We start from the raw sequence: 8,518 nt of genomic DNA, 5'->3' as shown, positions 1-8,518 counted from the left end.
TAGGCTCTGAATCCATGACGTCACGCTTAGCGCGAGTTAGTGTATTTGGGCTTGGCGCCAATCATGCACTGAGCCTGGCTAAAGACAACCGTCGCGCTTTGTGAGTGGATCTTGCGCTTAGCATGCGGCCTTAATATTGATGCTCTGCTAGATTCTTCTGTCGCGCTAAGCGCGCTGAAGCTGCACTTAGCGTTGGATGTGTGCTGAGCCCAAATGGTGAGCTGAGCGCCACTGCTCCCTTTAGCACCTTAAGATTTTAGCCTCTTTTGACCTGAATTTGTGCAAATTTTATCATTAAATCACATGGGAGATACTCTAGAGACAACTATAACAATAAAACAAAATTTATTTACAAATCCCTACAAAATAACTATAAATTGGGGAAACTATACAAGTTTTGGAAAATGTTTTCTATACAAAAGTTAGTCGTATAAGACGACTAACAAACTCCCCCAAATTTATAGTTTTGCTTGTCCTCAAGCAAAGAAAGAACAGTTCATTTGTCCTCAGGTGACAAAATACAGTGGTCAATCAAAATGGTGTTTGTTTCACAGAAAAATTCAATCATATGAAATGAATATCATGGAATGTTTCAATCATTTGCTTTTCACAAACATGCAACTCTTCAAAGATAGGAACATATGCTTTAGAGTCACAACTGAAATAAGCTAGTGAGAATGACAGATATCAAGGAAGGATCATCAACCAAAGCCTCATAGTCATTGTTTCACTCAAGCTCAAGTGTTTAGGCTCATTCCATTATAAACAACTAACACAAGTCCTAACCTTTGCATTTCATCTCATACCATATAGAAATAAACACACAAAATGAATCCGAAGGACTTTCTAGGCTTAGCGCGAGCAAGCTCAGGCTTAGCTAAACTATTCAGCCAACTAGTCAGGGGTCTAAGCGCTTAGCACGAGCAAGCTCAGGCTTAGCGCGTGAAGACATGGCACTTAGCGCAAGGGTTGCGCTTAGCAGATGGACAACTGAAAAAAATTTCTAAGTCTTTTCTGTCCATCTCTTCACCTAGGCTTAAAAACCCCCTTGTTCACTACTAAACAATCTGAAAAAGTTAATCACCATCACAAGCAACTACCCTAACTACATGCAAAAGATAAGAATGAAAAAGAGAAAAGGGAAAGGAAAGCTGGGTTGCCTCCCAGTAAGCGCTTTTTTAATGTCACTAGCTTGACACATTATCTTGTTATTCTGGTTTGAAGTGTAGAACAATGTTCAATCTTTCCATAGCTCCATCATGATATTGCTTCAACCTTTGTCCATTCACTACCCATGTCCTGTCAGGATCTTTAGATTGAGGATCACAAAGCTCCATTGCTCCATATGGTCGGAATTTCTTGATGGTAAATGGTCCAGACCATTTCGATTTAAGCTTTCCAGGGAACAATTTAAGTCTTTAGTTGAAAAGCAACACCTGTTGTCCTGGCTGAAAGTCCTTCTTGAGCAGCTTTTTGTCATGATACTTTTTGACCCTTTCTTTGTACAACTTTGAAGATTCATAAGCAGTTAATCTCATCTCTTCCAACTCCAAAAGCTACAGCCTCCTTTACTCTCTGGATGCGGCTTCATCAAAGTTCAAAAACTTCAAGGCCTAGTATGCTTTATATTCCATCTCCACTAGTAAGTGACAAGACTTGTCGTACACCATCTGAAATGGAGATAATCCTATCGGCGTCTTGAATTTTGTTCTGTACCCCCATAAAGCATCATCTAATTTAATAGACTAGTCCTTTCTAGTAGAAGCTACAGTCTTCTCCAAAATCTTTTTCAATTCCTTGTTCGATACTTCTACTTGCCCATTGGTCTGGAGGTGATAAGGTGATGTTACTTTGTGTGTCACATTATATTGCTTCAACACCTTCTGTAGCTTATTGTTGCAAAAGTGTGTGCCTCCATCGCTAATCAGAATTCTGGGCACCTCAAATCTTGAGAAAATGTTCTTCTTCAGAAACTTTACCACAGTCTTGGCATCATTATGCGGGGTAGCCACTACTTCAACCTATTTAGAGACATAGTCAACAACCACTAGTATATATTCATTGCCAAAAGAAGAAGGGAAAGGACCTACAAAATCAATCCCCAGCAATCGAACACCTCAACCTCCGTAATATTCTGTAGAGGCACATGCTGATGAGCATCTTTGAAAAGTGTGGGCCAAAAGAATCAAGATTGCAAAACCTTGACCGCCGTCCTATCTCTACCATAATGACCATCACATGGAGAATTTTGGCAATGCCATAATATGTTCTTGGCCTCTTCTTGTGTCACACATCTTCGTAGGAGATTGTCAGCTTCTATCTTGAGCAAGTGTGGATCATCCCATATATAGAATCGAGCATCATGTAGGAATTTCTTTCTCTGCTGCCAAGTGAAGTCCTTTGTGATGGAAGCTTGCTTGTGGAGCTTCTATGGAGGCTGGATCTTTGAGCTTCAATGAGGTCTTTTAATGGTGATTTTCCACCATGGAGATGCAGCGGAAGACAAAGGAGAAGAGGAGAGAGGAGGAGCCATCCACAAGGGAATAAGCCATGGAAGAAGGAGCTTCACCACCAAGATGAGCCTTGGATAAGAAGCTTGGAGAGGATGCTTCAATGGTGGAAAAGAAAGAGGGAGAGAAAGAGAGAGGGGGGAGCACGAAATTGAAGGAAGAAAAAGGGAGAGAAGTTGAACTTTGAGTTGTGTCTCACAAGACTCTCGTTCATTAAAGTTATAACAAGTGTTACACATGCTTCTATTTATAGACTAGGTAGCTTCCTTGAGAAGCTTTCTTGAGAAAACTTCCTTGAGAAGCTTCTTTGAGAAAACTTCCTTGAGAAGCTAGAGAAGCTAGAGCTTAGCTACACACCCCTATAATAGCTAAGCTCACCTCCATGACAAAATACATGAAAATACAAAAAAAGTCCCTACTACAAAGACTACTCAAAATGCCCTGAAATACAAGGCTAAAACCCTATACTACTAGAATGGCAAAAATACAAGGCCCAAAAGAAGGAAAAAAAACCTATTCTAATATTTACAAAGAAGAGTGGATCCAACCTTGACCCATGGGCTCAAAAATCTACCCTAAGGTTCATGAGAACCCTAGGGCCTTCTTTAGTAGCTCTAGCCTAAGCCTCTTGGAGTCTTCTATCCAATACCCTTGGGCGGTAGGATTGCATCATCCCCTCCACCTTGGAAAGGATATTTTTCAAGGAAAAATATGAAATGAAAGGTGGAGGGGATTATTCAACAAACCTCTAGCTTTGGCACAAGGGAATAAGCCATGGAAGAAAGAGCTTCACCACCAAGATGAGCCTTGGATAAAAAGCTTGGAGAGGATGCTTCTATGGAGGAAAAGAAAGAGGGAGAGAAAGAGAGAGGGGGGGAGCACGAAATTGAAGGAAGAAAAAGGGAGAGAAGTTGAACTTTGAGTTGTGTCTCACAAGACTCTCATTCATCAAAGTTACAACAAGTGTTACGCATGCTTCTATTTATAGACTAGGTAGCTTCCTTGAGAAGCTTCCTTGAGAAAACTTCCTTGAGAAGCTTCTTTGAGAAAACTTCCTTGAGAAGCTAGAGAAGCTAAAGCTTAGCTACACACCCCTATAATAGCTAAGCTCACCTCCATGACAAAATACATGAAAATACAAAAAACAGTCCCTACTACAAAGACTACTCAAAATGCCCTGAAATACAAGGCTAAAACCCTATACTACTAGAATGGCCAAAATACAAGGCCCAAAAGAAGGAAAAAAAAACTATTCTAATATTTACAAAGAAGAGTGGATCCAACCTTGACCCATGGGCTCAAAAATCTACCCTAAGGTTCATGAGAACCCTAAGGCCTTCTTTAGTAGCTCTAGCCTAAGCCTCTTGGAGTCTTCTATCCAATACCCCTGGGGGGTAGGATTGCATCACTTTGGGATGATTCCTGCAGCTTTGAAGTTGGCCATATCGGCAAACCAAGGTCTCTCACTCACCAAGAATAATGATTCATCAGGGAATTCATCTCTCACTTCAGCTTCTTTCAATGTGACTTCCTCATTCACCAATCTAGACAAATGGTCAGCTACAACGTTTTTCGATCCCTTTTTATCCCGAATCACCAAATCAAATTCTTGCAATAGCAAGATCCATCTTATCAATCTGGGTTTGGAATCAACCTTGTTGAGCAAATATTTAATAGCTGCATGATCGGTGTAGATGATAACTCTTGAGCCTGCCAAATAAGATCCGAACTTTTCAAGTGCATAGACAATTGCCAGCATTTCTTTTTCTGTGGTAGCATAGTTCACTTGTGCATCATTTAGAACCTTGCTAGCGTAGTATATAGCCTGAAAATTTGTTCCCTTCCATTGTCCAAGCACTGCACCTACGGCATAGTCACTCACATCACACATCAACTCAAATTCTTGCCCCCAATCTGGTGCTGTAATTACTGGAGCAGAAACTAATCTGGTTTTTAGATCATTAAATGCTTCCATGCACTCTTCATTGAACACAAAAGCAACATCTTTATTCAACATATTGCTAAGTGGTTTGGCGACTTTTGAGAAATCTTTGATGAATCGCCTGTAGAACCCTGCATGTCCTAAGAAACTTCTCACTCCTTTGACATTCATTGGAGGAGGAAGTTTCTCAATTACATCAATCTTTGCCTTGTCCACCTCTATTCCCCTTACTGAAATTTTATGCCCCAACATTATTCCTTCTTGAACCATGAAATGGCATTTCTACCAATTGAGAACTAGATTGGACTCTTCACATCTCTGTAATACTCTTTCAAGATTTGATAGGCACCCCTCAAAAGATGGCCCAAAAACATAGAAATCGTCCATGAAAAATTCAATGCATTTTTCCACCATATCAAAAAAAATAGCCATCATACACCTTCGAAATGTAGTTGGGGCATTACAAGACCAAAAGGCGTGCGCTGATACGCGAATACACCAAAAGGGCAGGTGAAAGCAGTCTTCTCTTGATCTTTGGGATCTACAGCAATCTGATTATAGCCAGAATACCCATCCAGAAAACAATAATAGGATTGCCCTGCGAGTCTTTCAAGCATCTGGTCCATGAAAGGAAGTGGATAATGGTCCTTCCGAGTGGCATAATTCAGCTTCCGATAGTCAATGCACATTCTCCACCTGGTGACAGTCCTTGTGGATATTAACTCATCTTTATCATTTTTTTATGACTGTCATACCTCCTTTCTTGGGGACAACCTGCACAGGGCTAACCCATGCACTACTCGAGATGGGTAAATAAGGCCTGCTTCCAACAACTTAAGCACCTCCTTACGCACCTCCTCTTTCATGATTGGGTTCAGTCTTCTCTAGGGCTGTCTCACTGGTTTATAATCAGCTTCCATATTGATTTTGTGCATGCAATAAGATGGATTATTTCCTTTCAAGTCAGACATATGCCATCCAATTGCAGCTTTGTGTCTCTTCAAAATCTGCACTAGCTGATCTTCTATTTTCTTCAATGAGCTGCTAATAATCACTATTTTGGAGTCATAGTCTTCAAAAAATACATACTTTAAATGTGCAGGCAAGGTCTTCAATTCTACTTTTGGTTTTTCTATTTGCCCACCATTCATCAATTCTTCAAATGTAGTATGTCCCTCAAAATTTTCTCCTGCACCATCCAACTCTTTAATACAAGTCTTCACTTCATGTTCCTCCTCTTTAGTAAGACATTAATCAATGCTTTTTCCAAAGGAGAGTGCAGTGCCATGGTTGTAGCAGCTAATTCTATTTCCTGTTCTACCTTGTCCAGATCAAAGCAAGCTTTCATATCATTTGGATGCTTCATTGCTTCAAATAAGTCAAATGAGACTTTTTGATCCTCCACACCCAATTCTAACTTGCCTTTCCCCATATCTACTATATAGTTGGTCGTGGACATGAAAGGATGGCCCAAGATTATGGGAATGTCAGGATCCTCCTCTATATCCATAACCACGAAATCTACAGGAAATACAAGCTGCTTGACCAGAATTAACACATCCTCAATCACTCCATATGGTCTAGCAATGGAGCGATCAGCCAACTGGAGGGTCATACGTGTAGGCATTATCTCTATCTCTCCAAGTCTCCGACACATGGAGAGAGGCATTAAATTGATACCAACTCCCAAGTCTATGAGAGCTTTACCCACAACAACCTCACCAATGGAACACGATATAATGACGCTTCCAGGATCTTTGTGCTTCAGGGCAAGGATGTGTTGAATGATAGCACTACAATTTCCTTCCACAACTATTATGTCACTGTGTATGTACCGGTTCTTCTTTGTCAGCATGTCTTTTAAAAATTTGGCATAGAGTGGCATCTATTGGAGAGCTTCTCCAAAAGGCAAAGTGATCTCCAGCTTCTTGAAGATGCCAAGAAATCTGGCTAAGTGTCGCTCTTTATCCTTCTTGGAAGTCCTTCTTGGAAGGTACCAATGGATATGGTACTTCCTTGCCTTCAGCTGAAGTAATCTCTCTCTTTCTCTCTCTTGAAACCTCACTTTTGCTCTTCTTTTTCTCCTCATCAACCTTCTCTTTTTCTTTTTCATTTTTCTTGTTTTCTTCTCTTTCTATTTCTTCTTTTTCTTTATCTTTTTCTTGTTCTTCCCTCATCTTTATTCCTATTTCACTTTCGTTTATTGGTGTCTCTCTCTCCTGTTGGTCATCTTCGTCTTCCACAACCTCCTCAAGTTCAATAAGATCATAAAATGGTTCCAGTGTCGGCTCAGCTGCCAACTGTTGTTTATATCCCTCCACCTTCTATTCAGCTCTACTTTCATCAACCTGAATTTCCATTCTGCTCCTTGTCATTACAACTTTACATTCTTTCTTCGTATTTTTCTCAATGTTAGCACTAAAGCTGATTGACGGCCTATCCACCAACTGTTTTGCCAGCTGTTCCACTTGGACTTCCAAATTCTTTATGGCAGACTCTGTGCTCTTCTGGTTAGACATAGAAACCTGCATAAATTGAGCTAGAGTCTCTTCCAGCTTCGTAGTTCGATCATAGAGACTAGGCCCTTGCTATTGTGGCCTTGTAGATGGACCACCCTGGTCTTTGTTGAATTGGTTACCAGGGTGATTTTGCCATTGTCTCTGTTGTGAATTATATGGCTGGCTCCCCACCTGCATTGAAATTTTATCTTGGTTGGTTCCCCATATAATTGACTTCATGAGTTGGTTCTTCATTGGGGATACAACAGCCTGAATTGTGAGCTCCACCATAGATGGCACACCCCTACAAAACAATAGAAGATAAAGATTGTGCAGAATGTATTTGAGTTGGCCATTTACTTAGTGTTTCGGTCAATGCTTCCAATTGCTTGGACAACAACTTGTTCTGTGCCAACAACGCATCTTGTGATGTAAGTTCCAGAAGACTTTTCCTTGTTGGTATGTGGGATCTTTCCCTAAGAATAGAAATGTCACTTGCAGCCATATATTCAATAAGATCCACGGCTTCTTCAGGGGTTTTCAACTTTATCTTTCCCCTAACAGAAGCGTCTAATAGCTGCTTGGACTATGGCCTTAACCCATCAATAAAAATATTAAGCTGAATCGATTCTGAGAATTTGTGAGTGGGTGTCTTTCTCAATAGACCACAGAATCTTTCTAATGCCTCACTCAGGGATTCATCTAGAAATTGGTGAAAAGAAGAGATGGTTGTTTTTCCTTCTGCAGTCTTAGACTCTGGGAAATACTTCTTCAGGAATTTCTCAACCACTTCATCCCAAGTCTTAAGACTGTTTCCTTTGAACGAGTGAAGCCACCTCTTAGCTTCTCAAGACAATGAGAATGAAAACAAGCTCAATCGAATTGCATCTTCAAGCACACCAGCCAATCGAATAGTCTTGCATATTTCAATGTAAGTGGCCAAGTGTGCATATGGGTCTTCATTTGGTAGACCATGAAACAGATTATTTTGAATCAGCTGTATCAAAGAAGGAGGATATGTGATTGTTTGTGCCTGAACCTCTGGTTGTGCAATGCTGGTGAAAAATTGCGGCACACTTGAACTTGAGTAATCTTCTAGGGTCACTCTCCTTGGCTCTTTAGCCTTGATAACTTCTTCAATTAAATTTGTATGAGATTGCCCTGGAATAGGAAAGCTAGAAGATGCCTCAGAAGATCAAGGTTCTTCTTTTGGAGTTGTTGCTGCTTCTAAGTCCTGCAAGAATTTTCTAATTCTCTCTGCATTACGCCTCCTGCAAGTAGCGTTAATCTCCAAATCAATGGGGATCAAACCACCTGCAGTAGATCTTCTTTGCATACAAGAGAAACAGAACAGCAATTAACAAGTTCAAAAGAACAATGAATGTACAGTAACTAAAATATGAACAAAAAGAATCAATGAATCAAAGAGAAAAATATAAAGCAATGCCATAAAACTGAACTGAACTCTTCTAATGAATTAAGTTCCCCGGCAACGGCGCCATAAATACTTTGATGGATTTCCCCTGCAGTTACTTTTTGGTCCAATTTTCCTTTATACAAATATGTTC

The sequence above is a fragment of the Glycine max genome, chromosome 16, assembly GCF_000004515.6.
Source record: "Glycine max cultivar Williams 82 chromosome 16, Glycine_max_v4.0, whole genome shotgun sequence".
Lineage (NCBI taxonomy): Eukaryota > Viridiplantae > Streptophyta > Magnoliopsida > Fabales > Fabaceae > Glycine > Glycine max.
The sequence above is the reverse complement of the archived record's forward strand: the minus strand, read 5'-3'. Positions refer to the sequence as shown.